Raw genomic sequence first — 26,033 nt, 5'->3', positions numbered from 1 at the left:
CTTAAATATCTCACTTGTATTTGATCTCAGCAGCTTGTTCTGCTTTTGATTTTTTTAATGTTTGTTTATTTTGGTCTTTCTTTTTTCAGTGTAATTATTTGTTGGCTGCATGACTAAATCCTAACGCCCAAAGCCACTGTTTGCTGCACAATGGCACGATGACATTGGGTGTTTTCCAGTAAATTGTGTTTCGCTGAGTGTCGCAAGCAGCGGAAACACCGAGCAAGCGCATCAGCAATAGATGCACACCTAAGAAGAATAAAAAGAAAAGATCTTTTTTCACCAGAATAAATCCATTTCTCTTGAAAGCACCGGGAGTCACCTGACCGAGCCCGGAGCCTCCAGGATAACACAGCGCCAGCCTGCAATGGGAAAGAAATTAAGCAGGGCTGCCTCCGCCTCGCACACGCCTTTTAGCCTGTCGACGCGTTGCCTGTCCGTATCCCTCACAGCGCATCTGTAGAGCCATTAAATTGGATAATCCCTCTGGCCTTTGATACATTTCTGGACATGATTATTTCATTACTCGCAGTATATCAGTAGGATCATAATAAAAAGGACTTCTGACAACCTGCCAAGAGTTTTGTGGCCTTGTAAACACAAAAGTGCTCTAATAAAATTTTATTAAGTGTTAAAAAGTCATAAAAAGTGAAATAACATAAACTACAAAATTTACTGTCCTCAGCAAATGCTGAAAATATCGTCCATAGTAAAATTAAATTAGCATGTAATAGCGCAGCAGCGTGGAGTGGGCTTGAAAGAGGATCCAGGAGGGGAAAAAAAAAGGCGAGGGGTGGGGGGCGGAAAAGAAAAAAAAGAAAGATCGCACTTGAACTGAGCGCGGGTCACGGGGGTTCGTTTACGGCGATCCCCGCGTGTCCCGCGGGCCGCGGGGACGGGAGCGGCGCGCCGCCAGGCGGCGCTGTGGGAGCGGGAATGCGCCGGGCCCGCGCCGCGACCCCCGCGGGCCGCCGGGAGCGCCCCCCGCCCCAGAAATGAGCCATTTACGGGGATTTTGGCGTCTTCTTGCAAATCAAAAAAAAAAAAAAATGGTACGAGGGAAACAATACGGGTATATCTGGGCTGGAAGGCTCCTGGCGGGGCAGGCAGCGCTGAGCGGGCTCCCGACGGCTTCGGCCTCGCCGCCGCCCCGGCTCCCCCGCGCCCGGCGCAGGGCGTCCCGTGCCGGGGGCGGGCGAGGCTGCCGAGAGCGCTCGGCCTCTGCGCCCCCGGCAGCGCAGCAGCCAGGTGAGTTCAGCCTTTTCTTCGCATCCGTGCTGCCCAGGGAGAAGGCACGGTCGAGACGGGACCGGGCGAGCATCGCCGCACACAGCCGCGGCGGGGCGGAGGACACAGCGGGACGGGACGGGACGGGACGGGACGGGACGGGACGGGACGGGACGGGACGGGCTAGGCTGCCGCCGCTCGCCGTGCTCTCCCGTGCCGTGCCGGCCGTCCTTGCCCGTGGGAAGGGGCTACGCTTGTGTCCCGGCTGCCTCGGGCCGGCAGCGCCCGGTTGCTGGGGTGCGGGCATTGAGGGAGCAGGCGAATGGCGATGCCAGGCTCTCCGGGCATCGCCTCCCCCTCGGGGTGTCCGTCCCTTGATGCTCCGCCGGGATTTGTTGTGGCTGGCCGGGAAGGAAGCGACCACGCTGCCGTCACATGGAACCGCTTGCCAGAGCCGCCCGAAACTTAATGCGGGAGGGGGGAGAGAGAGGGAGGGGGGAAAGAGGGAGGGAGGGGAGGAATAGTAATAAAACAAGGAATGTGTGGTTAGAAGATAGTTTAAGTTTCGTTTTATTCAGGTGGGGAGGATAGCCGCTTCTCATGTGGCAAGGCTGATGTTCAAGGCCGCTGTACGAAAAATAGCGACTCGCTGCCTAAGCCCGGCTTGTCTTTGAGCCTGAGCTGCTGCTCGCTGAAGTGCAGCCGGAGCAGCCCCGGCGGGGAGCGGGCAGTGAGGGCTCCGTAAGGGAAAACTCAGCATACATGAGCAGGAGCAACGAGCCTCCTTCTCACTAAGGGGGGAAAAAATCCCCACGAAGTTAGTTTTAGCAGAAATTCCAAGAACTCTGCTCATTTCAGTCGCTTTAAATCTCTACACTGTGTCTTAAGGCAGAGTTACAAAGAAAAAAGAGAAACAGTATTGTTATTTATTTTGAGACGTCTGAAATAACGAGAAAGTTGTAGGTTTAGTATAGAGCAGTGCTTGCTATAGCTCGGCTGCCATGAATTAAGGCTAGTTTCTAAAAATAGCTATTTCTGTTTGCACATAATTGGCTCGGTGCATGTGCAAACCATACAGCCTTAAAATGTATATTTATCTCACTGATTCAAAACTTGTAATGTTTTGTATACCCCTTATGTTCCTCACCTCTGATTAAGACAATGAGGGTATTACTTGGTAATTTATTATACTTTTACTGACAAATTACAGAAATAAAATACATTTGGAAAAGGAGCGAAACACTTCATTTTCTTCCATCTCAGATTTTTATATAAATCTTCCATAATTTTACAGTAATGACTGCAGTTACTAATACTCATAGAAAGTTGTACCTTTTAAGCAGAAGAAAACAACCATGTCACACTGTCTACTGCATTTTTTAAAAATCTGAGCTTTACACCATCCATAGGAACACACACGTTTTCAATGAAAGCTAAATAATTGATTTTTTTCTATCTAATTAAATTTTAAGTCTTCTCTCCCCAAATATAATGTAAAGGCTGCAAAAATGCAAACAGAAAGTGTAGCAGCACTGTGATCAAAGCTTTGAACTTAGATGAATTAAAAAGTCAGCAAAGCACTACAGAATTCCACATACATGTGGCTAAGGTGTGTGCACGACTGCATAACTTTGAAGAGTTTTTATGTTAAATGAAGGGGTTTGGAGTTAGCTTGCTTTACCAAAAGACTTTCCAGGATCAATGCTAATATTTGTTGGATTTTAGAAACATTCCTGGGAATTCCCTCTTTAGGCTATGGTGAGCGGATCACTTTTCTTTTTAAATATGGTCTTAAAAACATAATTCTGTCATCTGGCTGATCAGCTGTTTGCTATTTTGTTCTGCTCCCTGCCTGAGCAGGTACTTGTACAGTATCACAACATGAAGAATCCCATTTGCTCCCCAGGGTTTACAGACAGGACTCGGGGTACGTGTTTATGAGTGCAGCATATGGGTTTCTGTGGTAAGAGAAGCATTTTTCCTAAATTTAGCATTCTAATTTGTGATGGGTGATTTTGAGTATGCAGCACTACTTCCATAACGGAATTTTTATATCAGCTTAATGTGACGTAAAATTTAAAAGCTAAAGATACGCCAGGCGACTGTAGGTTATGTTTAAATGGAGATAATAAAGGTTCAATGTGCAAAGGTCTGACGCTGCCTTAGACAGGGCTGGCGCTCCTGTTGCTCACATCCAGCTCCATCCCAGGTCGTTCAGGATCCGCCACTGCCTCGCAATTCCAGCTGTGACAAGCTCTGCCTAGGGAGGCTTGCAGCCTGCCTGTCAGAAGGGCCTCAGAGGGCGAGGGAGGAAAGCCCAGTTGCAGCAGAGTGCAGTACTTGCAGTAGGCAGGATGGAAATTATCTGGGCTCCGCGACTGGGGCTGCACATGTGGCACTTTTCTGGCAGGGTTTCTTTACATGCTTGCAGAATTTAAAGGCATGCACTGTCCAACAGAGGCCTACCTTGCAATACATTAACCAGATCTTTCTAGGTTGATTAATAGCTTCAGTCTTTTGTTGATGGATTTTTATTTTTACTGGGTTTTTTTTTTTTAGCTGCAATACAGCTGGACCCTATGCTGCAGAAAGAGATAATGGATGAAATCTTGGCTCTCCTGAAGTCAGTCACAAAACTCACTGACTTCATTGGAGCCACGTTTTTATCAGCTGCTTCATAATACTTTGTATCAGCCATATGGAGGAGATTTAAAATTGGCTTTAGAAGAAATAGAAATTAGCTCCTCTACAAATTATTTGCATGGGTTATCTGGGGGGCTTTTCTCCAGGTAATATAAATGGCAACACAAAGTAAAAACTGCCAAAAAGACAAATAGGTATATAACATTTTGATTTCCTGTAACTACAGCATAACTCAACTAAAATATTATGTTAAAATCAACAAGGTTGGATTATTCTATGTAAGACCACCAGGTCTGATGTAGATGAAGCAAGGGCATGGGAAGACATTCAAAGGCACAACAGGCTATTTACTGTTCATGACACGTTTTAGAAGATGTGAAACTGTGTGTCAATGACGCTGTAACACGAGAGGCAGTGAGTTAAGCAGGAGAGACAGTATTAATTCACAGCCCTCGCTTTTGTATATTTAGTGTTATTGAATTGTGCTTCCCCTTGATATTTTAAACAGATGCATCATAATGGACTTCTCAAAATCTGATTTAAACCATAACACCAGGAAGCACAATTTTGCTAAAAGGGGAGGGCGGGAAAAAGAAACTGCTGGACTCCCTGCCACTGCCACAGTTGTATTTTCACAGACAGTTTTTTCTGATCCATTAGCCTGCCAGACAAGGATGGCACCTATCCAGTGTAAATATTACATTTTCAACATTTGGATGGCATTTTGAGCAATATTTCTTATCCCCTGAGAGTGTACACTTTATAAATACAATATTATCTGCAATTCAGAGCTAGGTTGTGGTAGGATATGACTTTATAATGCAAAGGATATTTAAAGAACACTGTGTATGGACTCACTTACTGAAGAATAAAACTTCTTCCTCTCAGTTATTTTAATTTACAGTGAAAATTACTTAAGCACAGCATCAAACATGCTTTTTTTTTTTCTGGAATAGGGAGGATCCAGACATGATTTTGGAGGAATAACTCCATGTGTAGACAAGATTGGTTGCTACTGTTCAGCATAATCTACACTGTGCATATCTTGAAGTAGAAAGCCACACTAGCATTTTTGGGAGCTAATGTCCTCATTGGACTAAACTCTTCACTGTGTATATTCCAGTAATATCCCACTAACTGTGCCAGATGCTGACAGAACTCCTCGTTGGAAATAATTATGAAAGTTAATCCATCCATTGCAAGCAGTGAATCTTCTTAGAGCAAGAACTTGTTCTAACATTCCCTCTCTGGTTTAAACCCTCTTTCTTGTCAAAGGGAAAATAGGCCATATTTAGATGGAGCCCCAATACAATTTCTTTGTGTTTGTTTTTCTAAGTAAAAACAACATAGCTGGTTTGGATAGCCTTGTGTAGGGAAGGAGGAACCACACCCAGACACAGCAGTTCTATCACACACTTAGGCTGAACTATTTGCCCTGAAATTTGTGTTTGCAATGAAAAACCTGACCCATCTTTAACTACAGAAGTATTGCTTAGGACTATTTTAATATACACCAGATACAGTCCATTAAACTGGAATAAATATAATCCTGATAATACTAGTTTCACATTTTTCTGCTTGTAGGTACTTTTCCATACTCATTTTCTGCTGTTTTGAAAGAATGTCCTTATTTCCTGACTTGGAAGTACAGAGCAATGCATTTGTCTCCTGTTCAGTTTCCCGCCTTCCCTTCAGTTTGTGGCTCATGACCCTTTGTGTCTTTGGCCTTATATTTACACACTTTCAATGAAATATTATGAGCTGCTGAGTGATTCTTATTTTCCAGTTGCTGCCTGCAGATACCAAACATGGAGGTCTGGTAGTACAGTAGAGGGCAGGTCATGGAGCCAAGTAAAGAGGAAGCCCCACACCCATCTGGCTACAACAGCAAACTGAAAAAGATATTACTGATTTTCATAATGAAAAGCTGGGTATGGAAACTCATGACTTTCACGTAGAAGTGCTTTACCATGGTCCTGAAGGAGAGACACATCAGTGTGACTGGCTGACTCTGGGCTTGTAATCAGAGCTGGGGAATCTCTGCTGGCGTGGCCGTGGCTTTCCAAGAGCCCATGGAATGCCCTGTTGTGCCCCAGCACAGGCAGCCAGGGCACAGTTCTCTCTGGCAGAGAATCAGGTCTTACATTTCAGCCTTTGTTGCTGCAAAAATAACCTTGGAAATAAGAAGCCTGAGTAAACTAAGGAGCTGGCAGGAAGCTTGGGATAATAATTCCGAGAAGTGCGAATCGTGCCCATCAAATGTGATACCTTAGAGGCCTGATAACAATGCATTCAGAGCCAGGCAATATTAACTATTAGTGGCAAGTCCAATGGCAACACAAATAACTGGCTAGCCTGCTCATCCCACTGGGGAAGTTCCTCCACATGCAGAGGAAATGCAAACTTATTAGGGCTTGAGCATTGCCAGGAAAAAGGAATGTCCCAGTTCCGTATCAGGACATCTCATTCTTGTCACTCTGCTCCCTTGGTAGCATTGTGTATTTTGCTGAATCAGCACGAGGGAGGTGAGATGGGGAATAAGCAGAAGGATCTGGCTTATGGCCCATAATCAGTAGTTAGACACAAGGATCTTGATGGATCTCTTCAATTCAAGATATCCTCTGATTCTGTGAAAGCAATACAGGATGGAGTAGAATGCTATGGGAAGGACGGATACATTAAAATTTTGATTATTAGCAAGAACAACAAAATAAGTTATTGAGTGACAGATACCTGCTTTAGCCTTATACTAATATGAGTGATGCAAAGACCAGTAGTCCCATTTTTGTCTGGGGAGTTTTTTTAATACAAACCATACAGCCAGTTACACCAGGGCACCTGAGAGCGTAACACTGAAATGAAACCAAAGTCATGTTGTCATGGGCATTCCTGACAGTAAAGTCTCATCTTCTTGTGTCACTGTTCCTGTAGCAGACAAGCTGAATAACTCCTCCTGAAATGCTTTTGGTCCCTGGGACCAAAGGCTTAGGATGGATCCTGTCACACTGCCTGGAGCACCTCTACCACCCTGAAGTTCTGCCTTGGTCAGGGCTCTTCATAGCACCCAAAAGCACACATCCACCCCTTCCTCGTGGTTTACACATTCAGTCCATTAGCCAGTAAAGCATCTTGGTCAGCTCCAGGCTCCCATGGTTTAGCTGTCAGCAGGGTCAGCAGAATTTTGAAATAAAATTGGAAGGCACATATCTTCTGGTATAGATTGGTATATACTTACTTACACTTCTGGTATATACTTACACCAAAGCTTAAAGTGAGTAAACTGTCATCCATTCCTTGCTCACTGTTGTTTAGAATGTGCTGCATCTGAGAGCCAGAGCCATTGGAGTAAGGAAGAACAGCTGCAGTATCTCTAATGACATCCAGTGCTAGAAAGTTCTTTGAAGTTGCATAGCTGCTGTTTCTTCTCTATGATTTCCAAATGTGGGTTGTGGGGGAAGAATATCAATGGTAAAAGCACCCGTCATTCTAATTATTTGGACAATTGTTGTCTGTGTCACTTATTTTTATGATGATCTGAAGAGGGAAAGCAGAGAATTTTTTTGATGGTTATAAAACATGCATTATTTACATCTGAGATGAAAAAAAAAAAAAAAAAAAAAAAACCAACTAAAAACCACCCTATACAGTATTTGTCAAAGGCCAACATACTTAGGCATTTCCAGAAGTGAGTTTTTACTTTATTGTGTATGATTGCTGATGGTGTGCCTGATTACTGGGTAGATGACTGGGCATTTCTAAAATGCCACCACCATTTTCCAGCATTATCCATTCGGTGACAGGGACACTCTCACTTTAAAATCCATCAGAAGTTTGCTGATTTTTCTTTATTCCCATTCCCATCAGATCACTGTTATTGCAATACAAAAGAGGGCCAGAAAGAGTATGGACTGAGCCTTAATGGGCTCGCTCCTCAGACCTTGCCAGTACACCGGGGGCTGCAAGTTGCCATGTCCCTCTTAGGAGGGCCAGTGCAGTCCTTAGTGCTCTGCTTGGCCAGTTTTGCCAGGCAGTGTAAGAAAATGCCAGTTTGGAAGAGTTGTGGGTTTCTCAGCTCTGGGGTGTGACGTGCGTGGGAGGAGGACTGAAGCCCAGGGCCGGGAGACCCCCTTTGGAGCTGGATGCTCTGACTCAATGCACACAGGCTCCTCCTGGAGTAATGCAAACAAGTGCTGACACACCCTACAACTCCTGCAGCCTGTGAACACCTCATGCTGCACTTGCTCTCTGATAATGTGTACCTGGACCTTATAACAATCATAACATTCACTCCAGAACAGTTGTGGTTTATTGGGTATTGTAGATCCTTACTTACTCTGCGGGAAATAGTAAGACTGTATGCCAAAGGCCAGATTCTGCTTTGTTGACTTAAATATACAGGTTCTTCAGGAGACTGCAGCAGGAAAGTTACTTTTCAGCATGAGCAGAGCCAGCAGAAACCCTGGTGCTGCTCTCAGTTCTGCAAGCCCAGTGAACACAGCGTGGCTACACATGGCTGGCCACTGGCTCCATCAAAGGGTGGGGTAGATACAAGCCTTGGCTTGTGTTGTAGCTGAAATAGTAAGATTGACATACTAGTTCAGTGTTTTTATTATTTTACTGTTTCAAGGCACTGAAAGGACTTCAAAGATTTTTTTTTTTTTCCTGGTAATACCCCACATTTTCCATCCTTTGTATGTGCAAGTACCAGTTTATAACAGTTGGTATCAGATAATAAATTGGGAATCAAGGGTATATCTGCAAGAGCCTATAGCAGCATGGTAGTTGAAAAAGAAATATAAATCTCAGCTGTTACTCTGCCAGTGACCCAGAGAAAAGCAAGAATATAGAAAGAAAACTGCTATCATTTAAATGCCCACATAAGAATACTAAAATACAAAGCTGCTTATGAGTATTTTGTAGCAAAATACTGTCCTGATAACAGATTTTGTTTCAATTTTGTGCTTATATGTTATTTTAATGTATCCAGATTATTTTATATACTGTTTATAGACTATATACTGTTTATATACTATATTCTGTTAATCTCTTTTGATTAGGTACCACAAAATTTAAGGTTTCTTAAATATAATTGGCTGGAAAAGGGAGCTGTTAGAACACCTTGACTGACATCTCTAGCATGTTGAAATAAATACACAAGCAAAGTTAATCACTACATGGTTTAAGAGAAGGAATTGCCCTAACTTTTATGTATGACTATGTTACCATGTTTAGATAAATTTTCTGATGTAGGTCATTAAAGAGGGACCAATTCATTTTTGTCTGTCCTAAAAAGGGCTCGGAAAAACATGGTTTCTCATCAAACATCCACTGAAAAGACAACTCACTGTAATACACTGAGATAAAAAATGGTTTCAGAAGGGGAACATGCTTCTTTATCTGGTGGGCCCATTATACTAGTTGTCTTTGACAGCCAATGAAGAGTCATGTAAATTTACATTAATTGATTTTATTGTTAATCTGCTTGAAATTTTTTAAGTCAAAAGGAGGGAAAAAACTGAAAAACATTCAATCAGCCACTTTATGTCATGTTTAGCTGTAAAAAAACCTGCTGCTCTTCCAATCACCAGCAAGCTGCAGAATGCTTTGCAATTTTTACACACAATTTTCTTTCATCTAAAGCCATAGACTGCCTATGTTTTACATTGCCACCTCTAACATTTATATTTTACCACTGTGGGCTGCAGTATTACATTACAATGGTGCTGAGCCCACCTACCTTTTACATCTCTTTTCATGAGGTATTGTCTCCCACAGTGTTGGAGACGGCCTGTAACATAAAAAAACACTTTCTCAGTACAGGAAGATTGCAACACAGGACATTTCAGTGCAAAACTACACCAAAAAGACCTTACAATTGGCACATGTTTCTGTACATTTCATTTGCAAAGATGGAAAAACTGTAGTGCAAAGGAAACCTCTACTAAGAGGAGAGTTTATTAATTTCCTTAACTTATTTTCTGGTGATTGGTATTCGAAATGCTGTGATAACTGACTAAGTTCTACGTGGTTACCACTTTAACCTTACTCCTCTCCACACACTGCTGTCAACAATGCATCCAAATAGTCAGCAGAGTATGTGAATTGTGTTCTGGAACTAAATATTACCTGTTTAGAAAAGATTTCAGATATCCAGTGCTAACCAGTGGGGGGCAAAGTAATTTATTTATCAGAATGTTACACAAACCATTTTTTTTTAAATTCTCCAAATGTAATAAAACAGTTTTTGTCTTTTGATTCAAGACTAAAAGACCAATCAAGACATTTCTAATTGTGCAACATTTTTGAATTCCTAGTACTGAGTTTATGGTGTGTAGCTAGAGTCAAATTTGCTTGTGCTAATTGTCGACAATTGAGGTGATGATTATTTCATCAACAGCAAGCTTGGTTCCTGAGGGTTTGATTTGGAGGGAGCCCAAGTCACTCCTGTCTGCTGATGAAGCTGTTCCACTGTGTTACCCTCCTGTCAAAATGGGTTAACACAGTGTAGCCCATGGCCACCATGCTACAAGAGTAGCATTTCTAAATGAAAGGTCCTGACAAAAGAGGGGGATGCAATCCTGTCACAGAAAGGAGCTTTTCTTCGCTCACTCCCAGTGCGTTACCCAGCTCGCCGAGGACAGACGTTCACTGCATGCACACATCTGGCCCAGCCTCTCTTCATGTACCATCATTCATCAAGTCCTGTCATGTTAGCCTTGCTGCCCACATTCCCCCAGCACGCCACAGAAAACTTTCCTCTCAGCACCTTACATTTCACTGCCTCGTAGGCATCCTTTGTTCACTTTAACAGCAAAATGGTGCCATTCAGGAGCTGGAGCAACATAATTGGTACTTACACAGCACAGTCCTCCAGCCACCAAGAGGTCTGTGAGTGCATGGTCGGGCTAGGATTGCTGCAGTGTCATTCACTGCTCCAAAAAAATGCACACTTAATATTTTCATGATGTATTTTGTCCCTGTGATTTCAAGAATGCTTTGTAGATATTCATTCTCTCTATGTATGTACTAGGTGAAGCTGGGAAGTATTAAGTCTCTGTGGAATATGAGAGATGAAAAACATAAAGTTATACTTGTCTCATTACTGCAATATAGATGCTGTGAACCCTGGTGGTCAAAAGCACTATTTCTGCTCTTTGAACATAATTTCAGATTTTTCCACTTCATAGCTCAGTCCTATCAGCAAAGTAGGCCAGTGTATTGCAACTTTATGACTTTTGAGACCAAACTCATGCAGACAGAGGTGTCCTGCTGCCTGTGAAATGGAAGGCTGCAAGGACAGTGCCTCCCAGCTATGACATCCATGGAAGAAGCATGGATAGGACCATTAGGCACTTCATGCAATTCACAGGTTAAGCCACTCCTCAAAGGGTGATATTTTAACTTTTATTTTTACAGCATTTCATTTGTTGAGTACCTGTCTGAGGCTTATGATCAGTGAGGGCAAGGGGAGAAGCTCCTTACCTGTGTGCTTTAATACACACTCCTGTCAGTTCGTGAGTACGAAGATAAGGGAAATGTGATGTACCCACAGTCTCCTGATCCCTTTTACCCCACTGTAGTTCTTGTGGTTCTGGGAGGGTTTTTCAGTTGTATTTCCACACACATTTATCAGTTTCTTCTTTTCCAACTACCTCTCAAAGCCTAGGTTTTGTCTCTTTGCCTTATCCAGCACCCTTGCCCCTACTCCTTTCTCTGCTGTTTGTCCTAGATGACTACATTAGACTATCATTCACCAAAAGAAAAGTATGTTATTTTTTTTTCTTAATTTTCTCCATCACATTCCATTTGTCTCCTCAGTCATCACAATTCTCTTATCTTGTCAGGCTCAAAATCTTGGCACCATCATTAGATATTTGCTTTCTGTTGCCAGTATCTATTCCACTACTCACTATAATAGATAACCTTCCCCTAGTACATCTATTTTCATCTCTTTCTGTACATCTTCTCGCTGTTCAAACTATGGAGTGACTCAGCTCTAGGCAGCCTTTTCTTGACATGGCTCTGTTTGTATTTGTTTAATGATATTCACCTCAAACAGTCATTTAAAATTTAGGCATGTAGACAGAGCAGTAGGTCTGTCAATGTGTGAATCACTTGGATCAGTTGTTGAGTTGAAAAATTAGCAATTTACTCAAAAATAATAAGCTGTTGAGGTTTACTAATGGAGAGCCAGACAATTGTGCTGTAGACGAACAGAGCATGGGTCTATGTGCAAACACCAAATTAACCTATGTATTTCAGAAGAAAAATGAATTGTTAAGGATCTGTGTTCTTTCCTCAATATTTGACATGCACCAATACTGTGTCATTGTGCCCTGAATGTCTTGCTGCTTGCCTGTGACACAGTCCACAAGGCACAAGAGTTATGAAATGTGGATCCTTCCGAGACATTTCGTGCTTGTCAGCTTGGCAACCGATTTGTGCTGGTGATGAGATTTGTCTGAGTTGCTGGGCATTGCAGGCCTGTTTCTGTTTACCTTGCCAGCCCATTTGCAGCCAGCTGTTCTCCAGCAGGAGACAATGTTAAAGCAAACACACACATGGAAATTGTCCGTAATAATTAAGATACCAAGGCAGCAAGTCCTTTAAATGTGTGCTTAACTTTGTTTAATCAGGTGACCAGTCTAAAGTTTCTCCTGAAATGTCTTCTACACCTCTCGTATTAAAATTTCCTCAAGGTGAGAAAAAACTAATTATGTTGGTCTTCCATGCATATGTCATCAAAAAATGCCCACATGGCTTCTGAGTGGGCCTTTTCCTGTAACTGTTTCAAAATTTCTTTCATATTTTTGATTCCTCCCCCTGTTTATTCTCTGACAGTACTTCTGCCCACCAAATTGTCAAGATGTTGGTAATTTCTTTTCTCACTCGTTATATTTTTTGCTATTTAAAAATAAAAGAAGACTCTTCATTCATGTTAAAAAAAACTGTTTATATATCCTGTCTCTGCACCCAAGATACCATGGCTTATGTGCTTTGTGGGAATAAATGTGCTCATTAAATGTCTTTGAACATGATCATCTTGATCATTATCATCAGTATTTAGGAGATGAGCTTCCCCATATTTTGTTGGTATTCATTAGAAGATCAAAAGTTGTTGATATTCAGAAATGGAAGTAGATATCTGTAGCAACTTATAGTCTTGGAGGAAACTTAGCAATTAGACAGATAAAGCCTGATGTAATAAAAGGTCTTGAGACTCATGACTTATAGACATAGCCAGTCATGGGCTCAAACATTTTTCTGAAGGACAACCCGTGTCAGATCATCTTTTGCTTCTCGTGTTTGCAGATTCCCAATTTGGGTCTGCCAGGTAAAGTACTTTGGTAAAACAGAGTTGCTCCTGTGGAAAAGTGGCTTTGGTGGGTTATAAGGCTGCAAAGACACAGAACAAGTCAGGTCTCCCCAGAAGGGTGTCACTTGTCAGGAACACCAAAGCAGAAGTTTGGTGCAGCTGAGCAAATCAGACCTGCCTGCAGTACAAGCAGGCTCACTGGAGCTTAGCTGGAGCTTTCAGCTAACACAGTCCTGAGTTCTGGGCAGTCTGCTTCTCTTTTAAACAGCTTCAAGAAAAACTATCAGTAGTTTTAGAGCTGAAAATTTCTAAGAAGAAATATAAGAGAAATTTAATGACCAGACTTTACTGAAAAGCTTTTCTGGTCATTACTTCTCTGACAGGAAATCCATCACAAACTTGAGGTAAAAAAAGCAAATACAAACCTCATACAGATTTCTCCACCATGGTTAGTTCTTAACCTGCTACATAATATATTCATAGAAAATAACTTCTCAGGATCTGAGTATCAAGAACCTCCTTATCTCCAAGCTTGCCTCAGAGAGCTGTATGCAAGCCAAATCCTCCGGCTTGGTCATTGGCTCCCATGCAAACAGAGAGGAGCTACACTGCTCCTTTCCCATCCTCACATGGTGGTCTGAGGAAATACCAGAGCTAACATCTCAGCACCACTCTGTGTTCCTCTGGAAAAATAATCCATAACACCAAAAAAAGGGAAAAAATACTCCACAATGGTTACTGCCAAATGCCATTAACCTGCTGTCAACAAAAATGTACACCATTGCATGACAACAGAGCAGTGTTTCTGTGTATGATGAAGTACAGTGGAGCCATCTGCTCGCAGTGTGTGGCCCGAGTCTTGGGCTGCAAGACTGTCTGAAGAATTTGTAGCACATTTCTGAATGTCCCATCTCTACCGCAGATGTCTCCATCTGCACAGTAGTGTGGTGCTGTACATCTCACATACCATAGCATTTGCAGTTTCTTAATCTCTTTAATGGGTAGTTCTAATCATGCCGTTTATCATTTACAGCAACCATTATTCCCCTTATGACTGGATGGCATGAGATATAATAATGGTGGTATTTCATCTCTGCAGCAGCTGTCAGGGCCCTCAGCCTTCTGAAACACTGCTATCAGAAATAAAAGACACGAGTGCTTCATCACTTCTTTTGAGGGACTGTGCCTGTGATGCCACCATGGCAAATGGGCAAGAGAGGGTTGCTGGTTTCTGAGAGTAAGATCCATTCATGCCCTTCTGCCCTCAGAAGAGACACACTGAGGATGGTGCTCAGTTCTGTAGGTCCACAATATCCTGTTGTGCCCTCTTCCTGTTGAAAGGGAATCTCAAAGAGGAATGTGGGGCAAATTCCCAAAAGAGAGCTGAACGAAAGCTAAAAAAGTGAATTTCAATGGTGTGGAGGATATTCTCCCTCAAAGCCACATAAAAACCATAAAAAATTGAATTCTAGATGTTAGGAACTCTTTGCCAGCACTTTTAGACACCATGGATACTTATTATCATGTCTACATTGTAGGGGTTTTGATAATCTATGATGTAGCATAGATATAGTCACAGAGACTTTACTTACCTGCATTTATCATTCTGGAAAGATCATGTCTATTAATCACAGATAAGAGCACAGCCTATTGTGTCCCTGACAATTAGAGCTCTCTGCCAGCAGAGCAGACACAAATGCTAAGATGAACAAAAACTAAGGTCTCTCTACAGGGTTCAGGTTGTTTGGGTTTTTTTCATAAAGTCTTGTACATGCTATATGTCAGCTCTTGAATTTCTGAGGTGTTCTGTAAGTGAAACTGCAGTAGGGAAGGGAGGGTAAATACCTAGCTGCTACAAAGCTATGCTGCAATTTTCCGTAGGGTTGGAGTGTTGCCTTGTCTTTGTGAGCTGCACTAGAGAGAGCTCACAAAACACAGGTTTGAATATACAGAAGCTGAGCACTGAGCACACGGAACTCGTTGCTTTTGGAGGTGATGGGAATGACTTGAAGGAGAGCAAGAACCTTTGTGGGGAAAAAAAGTTTGTAAAATGTTAGTAGAAAGGAGAAAGAGAAACTGTAGTAAAACAAAATCAAAATAAACAAATAAATGGATAAACAGATAGTTTAAACAGACCTGGTTCTGCAGGTCATGGTATGAACTGTTTGAGTGCATTGGCCACTTCCCAGGAAGGGGTCACCTGTTTTGAGTCTGTGACTCCTGCTAGGCTGGACCAAGTCTGCCTATTCTCTTTTATCCATGTTTTCAACTGCAGAACAAAGATAAGAAACTTTTCCTGACAAAGAAGCCATTGAAACGCTCCCCTGAAAATGTCCCAATTTGACCAATAAGCATGAACAAATTATCTAATCAGAAAATCCCCAATGATGGAAAACAATCTACCCATTTATGCCTGGGCAAGATCAAAACTTTCAGCATTTGGTTGTGCATTTTATAATTTCAATTTCATTTTGTCTAGATAATAATAGTACAAAATAGTATTTTTACTGGGTTTTTTTTGTCAGAACTTCATGTGGCTTTGCTAACTTCCCAAGTATTAAGCCAGTTTTTAAAAATAACTGATTTTTTTTTCTGAAGTTCAATTTATTTATTCCTTCCATTGTACTCTTGTACACTCTTGAGGGGGGATCTCTGATCTTCACCTGTCATGCATCTAGTACATAAGGCTGTAAAGCACTGATGCAGGAACTTGGAAAACTGCTCTTGGTCCAGGTCACAAGTATGGTTTTCAGGCAGCTGATGGTACTTGCTGGGAGCTGGCACCTGGGAACCCTGAGGCAGCTTTGGGATACTCAGGGCTGTCAGAGCCATACCCTTCAGTGTCCTTTCTGTGGAAAGATGAGGGAGAAGCTGGGATCAGAAAATCCAAGCACATCTGGGTCTTCCCTGCAGAAAGCTCTGAGATGGCTGGAGCAGGCACTCCCACTGCTGGGTGCATGCTCTAGACATACTCTGGGTTTCCTCTCTCAGATGTGGCCTAAGGGGCTGCTGTGGTACAAATGATAATTTATTATTGTAGCACATACATCTGTATGAATAACATGTTCATAATAATTAATATATGCTTTCAGGGTGGTTCAGCTGCCATAAAGAGCACTTTAATTTATTTCTTAATTTCCCCAAAGAAGTTATCTGCTATGTGAGAAATCAAAAGCAGTGTTCTTCAAGCTCTAGCAAGATACATACTCCTGCAAACAAGACAAAAATTGCTCCTGATTTTTTCCTTATAAAATTATTTGTAATTTATTTCTGTCAACATTCTGAACTCTGAGCAAGCTTGCTGCTGAAAGACCAGAGACAGAGAGCACATTTTAAGACTATTTGGTTTTACTGAGTTTTACAAGTTGGAAGAGAAATAACATTTATTCTTAGTTGCTATATATTTCCCCTTGGTTGCTATATATTTCGAATCAGCTGGGTTTTCTGCAGAAAGCAGAACTGTCCTTTTCTTGTCCTTTTATAGAAGGATTTATTTATATTTTAATTCAGGAAGGTTGCCATTTGGAGAGAGTGGAAGATCTTGAAGGAAGCTGCAGCATGTGTCATCGGGGCAGTTGTGTCTTTGTAATACTTGTTCAGGAACCAGAATTATGAGCCTTGGCTTGCTTGGCAAGAGAAAAACCATTGGCATTCTGGGTCCTGAAACAAGTTCTTCTGAAAAGCATTACCCTTGCACACACTGCTTTCCCAGCTGAAAATTCATCCTCTGCTCCTGCACCTGCCCTCACTGCAACACACCTTTGGAGTGAATGCACTGCAAGTGCAGTGGTGTGGGGCTGCTATGGCAGGAGGGACAGGCATCTTCCTACTTTGCTAAAGTGGTAGAAGCAGCATTGCCTACAACATGTAGGTATTTGTTTTCTTCTGTAAAGATGAATATTTTGCTCTGCATTTTTAATTTGCCCTTGCGCATCAGATTTTTATCTGACCAACAAAATCTTGTCATCCCATCAACCAGATCCTGACCGCTCCCAATATCCCATTAGGACTCTTAAGCTTCTGATGTTCATGAACATTATGGGTGTTATAAGATAATGGTAATTTTTTTCACTTTTATGTGGAATAAAATAGGTCATTTAAAACTATTTGCTTTGGGATCAAATTTCTCCCTTCTGACCATGCAGAAAACATAAAAGGCAAACTGACAAGCTGATGTCAGCTGAAGTTTAGAGGTCATTTACAATCTCTATTTGGGTTTGTTGTTTTTTTGGTTTTTTTTTTTTTAATTTAAATAAATTAACCTTAAATTCTTACATGCAACTGAACTGAACCCTAAATAATCTAGAGCCTTGGAAATGTTCTTGCAGAGAAAAGGACTTCTCTACAACTAAGAAATGCTTTCAGATGTCAAGAAAGACATCTCTGAAAAGGCATGTAAATGAAAATTTGTTGGAAGACATAAATGTGGTTCACAAGTGCTGTCTATGACCGGGAGTGTTTGGAATGTTGGAAACTAAGCCCAGGTCTCTGTCACTGAGATGAATTGATGTCACCTCAGCAGAGCTGAAACCTGTCTGCCTCTCATGCCTGTTAGGAGGGCTGTGCAAAGTGAGTTGTCAGTGTGGATGCAGTCTTTAGTCAATAAGGGATTCTCATGTTCAGGCCATCCTTCATTGTTTTACACAGGGATTTAGGAACCGATGTGGCTTAAGCTGAGTCACATTGTGGGGACACAAAAAGGGAAGTCAGATGTGGTTTTCAGCTAATCAAAAGGTTTTGAAACTCTTCTAGAGATAAAGTAGATTTGTGTCTGAAACAGTGTATTAACATTTTTATTAAAATGTCATTGTGTTCAGGGACATGTTCACTAGGACAGGCAGAATTGCAACTAAAAATGTCTGAAAATACAGCACTAAAACATCTAGGAACTGCATCAACAGGAAACTCACTTCACACAGGCCACCAAGGAGACATCAGATGCTAATGAACTTGAGCCTTTGCTGAGGTGATGTAGTAGCATAGGTCATTGAGTTGAATTAATAGATTTACTCAAAAACATTGATCATATGTGATTAGAGGACATAAGTATGGCTAAAAATACAAATTGAAGTCACACTTAAGGAATCAACAAATAATTTGCATCCTGAAATATGAAACCCTTAACACCCCACACACGTGCTTTTAAATCGTAGTGCTGGATAGAGACGTTCTAGTATTGACCTCATACAGTCAGCAGCCAAAACTAAAAGCATCACACTAACCCAGTGCCTTTGCTTGCACTTAGCCCAGAGTGACATCATTGTGCTAAATCACTTGTACAGGCAGAACTGAGATCTGAGACAGAGACATCTTCAAAAGAGGAATTTCAGAAGTCTGCTCTGCAGCCGGGATGCTGACAATGTTCAGAGTTGGTAAGTGTTGTAAAGACCATGTGCCATGGAAATCAAGGAAAGACAATCAGCCAGAAGTAACTGATTTGTGTCCATGTTGTAGTATCCCCTGCTGCATAACACAGGCACAGCCAGTGATATTTGCTACATTTTTGTTGAATAGATTTGCTTTTAGAAACCCTCTGGAGTGCCACTACATTCTGTCCTATCAGTGCTTCCTGTTACTGAAACCTTCTTATGTTCAGCCTTTTGTTGTTCTTTGTTCTTCTACACTTCTCCCAGATTTTGTTGGGAAAAATGTGGCATTTCTGTTCATATAGCTTGAGTTTCTCCCCGTTCTTGAAAAGAGAAGAAGGAGCAGAGTATTAGAAACCTCAGTCTTGTTTTGATGTCAGTAAGAGTTTCACATAAGTTATAATAGCAGTCCCAAGCATAGAAAGGATTATCTATGAAACTTTTTATAAACAATATTTTGTAACTGTTATGTAAGCTGAACTGATCTGCAATACCTAAACTGTTCATTCTTTTCATGGCAGAAGAAAGAAGATATTATAAATATGTAAAATAAGGCACTAGTATATTAACATAAATAACAAATTTTAAAGCTTTGTAAAAAACAGAAAACTGCTAATGGAATAATGCACATTTGTTGATTCTTGGAGCAGACATTGGCCATACATCATGCACCAAAGCAAGTGCTAAGAGTATCAGCACATAACAGCATTATTTAAACTTCTTTTATGGGAGAAATTAAATAGTCATTAAAGCAGCCCATACTGACTCACCATCTCCATTTTCTATTTTTTATTTGCACACAAGAGACTATCACAGGATTTGGAGTTTTCATTAGTACTTATATCCTTAAAGCAATTACCTTCATGGCAGTTGACCAAATTATCAATAGTTGACTAAATTATCAATAATGAAAGCTGCCCTTCCAAAAGGACCAGCCCAAAGATCAGAAACTTAAGATTCAGTAATTCCATTGGGTCATCCTGCTTCAGTTAAGCTTGCCAGACAACCTTAGGAAAGGGTTATCATATGGTCAGTCATTCCATTTCTTGGATGCTTTCACCAACAGATACTACAATGGGCCAAAGATGGTGTTGACTCCTGACCCACAAGAACTGACTTAAACCCACTAACCATTGCATGTAGAACACAAAATACAGTGAGAAGATAAATTATAATTACTGTTGGTCTGGCATAGATTTGAATGAAGGAGTAAAAGACATAGACAAAGTACATGAAGATCAAAGCTCCTGGAGAGGTGGTTATTTTTAAAAGTATGGATTTGTATGTAAAGATCTTGATTCAAGTATTTTCCCCTGCATGTTTCTGCAGCTCATGAAGTTGCTCACATTCTTAAAGCTAAGCTGAAATGGAAGCCAAATGTTACCACCCACATAAGCATTCTCCATTCAGCATTAGGGACACCAGGAACAAAAAGTAACCAATCTTCTGAGTAGGAAACTATTAAATCCCATACGTCCAACCAGGGCATGGGGAAAGCCAAGTGCCATACCTATGCTCTGGTATATGCTGTAGCTTTGTAAATTTGGCCCTTCCTTTTATTTAGGAATCAAAATACTTTAGAGCCAAGTTAAAGAGATGAATTGCAGATTGAAAGTCATTGGGTTGTTGATGCTCTTTATGCCAGATAAAACAAATAATAGAGCTCCATGGAATGGAAACCTCCATAGTCTGCCATACACTGAAATTGTTTATGGTTCACTTGGCACAATTTTTTCCCCTTGGACAATAAATGGACTTTTAAGCTGAAAGTTAATTTTTACTTTAAGAAAGCTCTGGCTGTAAAAAATGGACAAATTAACAGCAATGAGCACTTTCACACAGGAGAAAATGATTCATTAACTGTTCTTTCGCCATTGTAGAAGAGCCCATTTTTGCCTGGTCCTCAGAGAGTCCAAGGATGCTTGCAACACAAGCAACATTTAGAAAAACTTCATTGCACAGAGAAAATTCCAGACTTAAATTTTCTTCTTGAGAGAGTTCAGTACTTACTTTGTTCTGTGTGTGTGTGTGTGTGTGTGTGTGCATGCGAGTGCATGTGTATGTTTATACACAGAATTAGGTTCTAGCAAAGGGAAAGTGCATTTATGCAAAAAGCAATTCATCAACCACTTCTGTGCCCAGAAATTCACTGAGGTAATTTAGATACTTTAATGGCAAGGTAGTTTAGGTAAGGTATGCAATAAATGTTTCCCCTAACCCCTTCAAACAGCTAGAGTAATGGAAAATGTGTGCTCTAAATGAATCTTTTCAGTAAAGTAATTCTTGTTTTAATTATTTATCAGTTAGAAAATATGAAATATAATGACATCGCAAACTTCTCTGGAATCTCTTTTCATGTAGAGGGAGCACTCTTACATTAGCTGGAGTTTTATGCAAGTCTAACTAAAAGGCTAACATAATGCAGTGTGCAGCACTAATCTGTTTCTCGTAATAGTAAATGTGCAGCAAGCACCTACCACAATGAGGAGACCCTTTGGATCTATTTGCAACATTTTCACCATGGCCTTGACCTTAGTGATGTCAGGCATATATTATATCTCCACTATAATTTACTATTGACATCATGGATTAAATTTGTTGTTTCAGCTAATGTAACAGAGCAAGCAAGGTAGACTGTGAAACAAAGCCAGCTGCTGAAATACGAGGGTTGTCAAGTATAAATTTACAAAAGATATTCAGACAGAGCACAGAAGACAAAAATAAATGGACAGAGAAGCTGGTTTTGACAGACTGCAAAGGGCTAGAGACTTAAACTTGAGCATTGTAAATCCAAATGTCACAAAACACTGCTACAGAATGTGAGACATGTCTATTTCTCAGGAATATAAATGGTGATATGAGACAAAACTTTCAAGATGCTGTGCATTTTTGCAAAGTCTATCACTATCTCCTGATAAGAAACTTAGTGATCTTTTCCGCTTAGCTTTAAAAGAAGGAAATTCATCATTTAAATTCAGTGACCAACATAACAACTGTATTTGGGACAAGTAGTTTATAAAAATAGCAAAAAAAATCTTGCTATAGTTTTTTGGATTTCTACAAAAATATATTAAACTGACTGATATGTTTGTTCTCTTGGTGAAATTTAGCCAATCATACATGATTAAATTTTTTGGGGGGGCATTCATATGGATAGATGGTAGTTTTCAGCTGTTGTGTTCTGTGCAAGAACAGCACTATATAAGAATAAAATATTTTTTTTATTTTTGAGGTGTTAGGCCAGTCACATACCTCAAGGTGTGTTCTTTTGCCAAGGCTTCTCTGTGATTCCCAGAATGATGTACTGCCTGTCCACCTGAGAAAGGGCTCAGTAGAGAGAGACACCCACGGCACAAGATGGGCAGCAGGGCTCCTGCAGGCCTGCAGCTGAGCCTGGGGAGCACCCTGCAGTGACCTCAGCTTCCAAATTCTCATGTCATGAAGCCAGTAACTGAGGCTGAAAAATGAGGCACAGCATGTTGGCCAAAGGCTCCACCTTGGAGACTTTCAGCTCCGTGTTTGACTCAGCAACAAGCATGCTCTTTCTTATTTCTTTGCAGTTGAGGGAATAAATCTAACCTGAGGAAATTAAACTCTGACTCCATGACCTAAATAGTTGTCAGCACAGATTTAAGAGGAACATATAATTGTCACAGTACCATCAATGAAGCAACTGTGGGTTATACCAAAATATAAACAGGGAGCACTGTTTTGGGATAAACACAGAGATGGGAATCATACCTTTCTGTGTGACATCTGGAATACCTCCAAAACAGCTGCATTTTGTGGAATCCCTTCCTCCAGTGCAAATCCATTCATGGCCTGAGTGATGGGGTGGCTGTCTCTAGCAATTGAAGAGCAGAGGAGGTAAAATAATGGCTAGCAAGAGCAGGGTTTATTTTGAGGGAGTTCATTGTTTCTTGTTGGGTTTTTTCACTACTCAAAAGGCCTAATCTTAAATAAAAATTGGGATGGGTTAAAGCAAGGTTTTGACACATGACTAAAAGCAGTGTTAAGACAAATGGTCTATAGCTGTCTCCTATTGTGTCAAAGATGCTGTGGAAGATGATCAATGTAGGCCAAGCCCAGAGAGATTCCACGCTCCACTCATGGCAAACACCTCTCTGGAGCAGCTCGGATACCTTGTGCTGCAATAGGTAAGAGCAACAGCATGCCACATGAGCTTAACATTAATTTTGATTCATTTTGCAGGTCAAGCATGAAATACCTCTTGTAGTGCTCTCTGGTGCTAAATGATTTACACCAGTTTAGAATTTTCCAATCTTAGCATCAATTATTTGTGACAATTTCAGATAGCTATCTAATTTTGGCAATGCAGTATTCATACCTAGGACTCCATTCCCTATATATTGATTACCTCTAAGCTTTGCTTTTTTTAGGGAAATCTTTTACATTGCTACACCTGGTTAGCAGATGTGGCCTGGCTATTATATGTAATGCAATTAATCTGGAAGGCTGGCGTCACAGGACTTTCCGTGATGCTGTGGCAGCATTATTGTGATTCATTAGTGTCACTTCCTCAGCAAGTTGTAATTGGCAGTGCATATTGTTTCTGTAAAAAATCAGTCACTGTGGTGGTAGGAAAAAGAATGGCATATTTTCTTTTCTGAGGAAAACAAAGGTTATCCTTGTTTACACATCTAGTGTGAATGTAAAATGAACAAGCTCCATCCTTAATTTGCCTCTTCTACCTCACTGCAAAGCCTAGGTGTTAGAGGATGGCGCTGAGATGCATTCACCAGACAAAAAGTGTTTCCCATTATTAATGGCTGGAGGAGCCCTCTGTGTAATCAAAGGGCACAGCTGCAGTGATATACGGCCAGTGACAAACGGAGAGATCTTTCCTTCTCACTGCTACAAGCTTGCCAGCTTGCAGCCAGCAACTTCCAGCGCTGTATATCTGCAAGATAAATAGCACGAGATATGAATATACGCAGTGCTTACAGTCTTGAAAAGTATTGTTATATCCCCCACATACAATCATTCTAAATATGACTTGAGTGCATTTTTCACAATTTCAGAGCTATTCTTGCTGTTTGGAAATAGATACAGCTTCTGAGCAGAGATTTAAAACCCTCTAACAGTGCTGCTTTCGGAGGTCTGGTTTGGAAGCGGATGTTGTACAGCTGATGGTGTCAGCAAAGCAGCTTTCTGAGATTCATAGCTCTCTTTCGCAGTGACAGGCAGCACTGAACTTTGCAGTGAAAGGAATCAGCTAAAGAATGTACAATAAATCCTTTTTAATTTTCTGATGCACCTATGACAAAGCAATCTAAGGAAAGAACTCATTCTCTTCAATATGTGCGTATTTCAGGAAAAGCCATGTAAGCCATTTCTTTTGTAGCTGTTTCTAGTCACATTTCAGTCATTTTGTTTATACAAAAAAAAAAAGATATTCTTTGTAGCACCATTTCCTTAAGCTAAGGATGTATCTGAACTGAAACAAAACTTTAAAAGGTAAACAGGGAGCAATTGCCAGTGAAAAGCAAACAAAGGCTCTTGGTAAATAAAAAATTATGTGCCCTTTAGCCTGGTTTGCTGTTGGTATAAGTGGGTCCAGATTTCCACAAACATGAAACCAAAGCTGCAAAGCTGTCAGTGGGCAAGGCCAGCCCTTGCATGGAGCCAGTGTCAGGAGGGTGTCCCCATGCACATGCAGGCACACAGGCACACGCACACACGGAGGAAGTTGGTGCCGCTCTGTGACCTTTCCATGAACTTTCTAGGAGATGCAAAGATCAGCCAAGAAGCCAAAGGTCAGCATTCATGCTGGTCACAAGCAAAAATCCATTTTAACCAGTCACTGGAAGAGTGTTTCTGCCCCTTGAGTTATCTCAGCAAGATACTAATAATTACATTTTGTATAGGGTAAAATTGACTCAGTCAGTGTTTAGTGTCTCAGCATGTCTCAGTGTTGCTGCGCTCATTTGACAACTTGTTAGATGCTATGTTCACTTTTCCCTTGTAATATATCTGTGCTGGGGAAACATAGAGTTAAATAATATGAAGGAAGTGGCACAATGTGAGAAAAATCTGGCAATTCAGAGTGAACAGTGCCACTGCTGGTGTTCGTGAGACACAAAAGTATGACCTGAAGAAAGGAAATTATATGTTGATTGCCTATGAAGAAAAACATTGAGTTAAAAGCAAGGCAACAGTAAAGGAAGTCTGCAATTTCAGTCGTAATTGACTTGTCCAGCCTCTCACACAGTACTTGGTATCAGATTATACCACAGTAGTATCTTTGTTTAAATCAGAGTTTAAAAAAAAAATAATCAGAATGAAATACACAAGTAATATAATCCTACTTTCAGCAGGTCAGAAGTGAAAACAAATGTGGTGATTTTGCTTCTGCTGTAGCCTGAGGTGGACATTTGCCCATGTGACAGCATACAAGATACATTTTAGCACAAAACTCCCATTGACTGCAACGGGACTCTGATCGAACCCAGACACAGCAAGTGCTGTGCACAGAAGAAGCACAAACCTCTGCCATATGACTGTCTTTACTGCAGCAGGCTGGGAGGATTTTGTTCTAAGAAATGAGTTATTAAGAACATTATTTTGTTTCCCCTGGCCGTTGCTTTTCTTGCTGGCACAGTCTAATAAATTAATAGTAAAGCTCCATTTAGGAAAAATGATGAGTGAAGCTCAAGAGATGAGGATACAGAGATGTGAAAGTTTGGTTATGGACTGAAAAAAGAATACCTTAAGTTTTTAACAGTGTACTTTAATAATAGCAAGTGGTTAATGAATACATCTTTATCTAACATTTTATGAAATCTTTCAATATATTCTTCAACTCAGAAAGTTTTCCAAGTAAAACAAAGTAAAGGGAAAAGAGCATAAAATATGTTTTCCCATATTGGCTTGTTGGTGACTTCAATTATTTCTCATGCTTATTCTTTTATAGAGTTGTCTGGATTATTTTGACCACTTCCTCACATATTTTAACTCCTAAAACAAATTATTTCACCAATAATTGCTCACTCTGGGGCTAGTTTTACTGTGCTTTCTTTTGTAAAAACAAAACAACTAAAAATCCAAAGCAAAACATTTGGGTTTGTTGTCCAGTTTTTGCACTAGAATATGAGTGAAAATGTCTCTGCACAACTGAAAACTGCCGCATTTCCTGCCCTGTCCCTGAGAACTGAAGTGCTTTTCAGAGCAGGGTCAGGAGCTGTCAGGAGCACTGAGGGTGCTTTGTGCCTGCCCGAGCAGTGGAAAGGCAGCTCCTCACAGCTGAGAGCTCCCACCTGGACCAGAGCTGGGCTGAAGCTTCCAGCTCCTTCATGAAGGAGTCTAGGGACTGTGGGCTCACTGGTAATCCTAGATGAGGCTTGTGCTGGGATAGTAAAGTAAGGGATAAATTAAACAAGTTCATGGCAGGCAGTATTTAATATAATAATACAGGAAGGACTTAGAGCCAGGGCTACTCTTCTGTCTCCATTACAGAGGAG

General features: G+C 41.0%; 1 long non-coding RNA gene across 1 annotated transcript in view; it reads left to right on the top strand.

Moving 5' to 3' along the window:
• The first annotated feature begins 1,061 nt into the window (after positions 1–1,061).
• The window catches only part of LOC110482853 (uncharacterized), a 49,762-nt gene continuing 24,790 nt past the window's right edge, over positions 1,062–26,033 (top strand). Inside the window, exons 1-3 of the long non-coding RNA XR_014956731.1 lie at positions 1,062–1,248; positions 18,469–18,558; positions 22,606–22,709. This is a non-coding gene — a long non-coding RNA (uncharacterized LOC110482853). The remainder of the gene's footprint in view (positions 1,249–18,468; positions 18,559–22,605; positions 22,710–26,033) is intronic.

This window comes from Lonchura striata, chromosome 7, assembly GCF_050655825.1.
Source record: "Lonchura striata isolate lonStrDom1 chromosome 7, ASM5065582v1, whole genome shotgun sequence".
Classification (NCBI taxonomy): Eukaryota; Metazoa; Chordata; class Aves; order Passeriformes; family Estrildidae; genus Lonchura; species Lonchura striata.
Note: the sequence above shows the minus strand (reverse complement) of the source record. Positions and strands in the feature narration are given on the sequence as shown.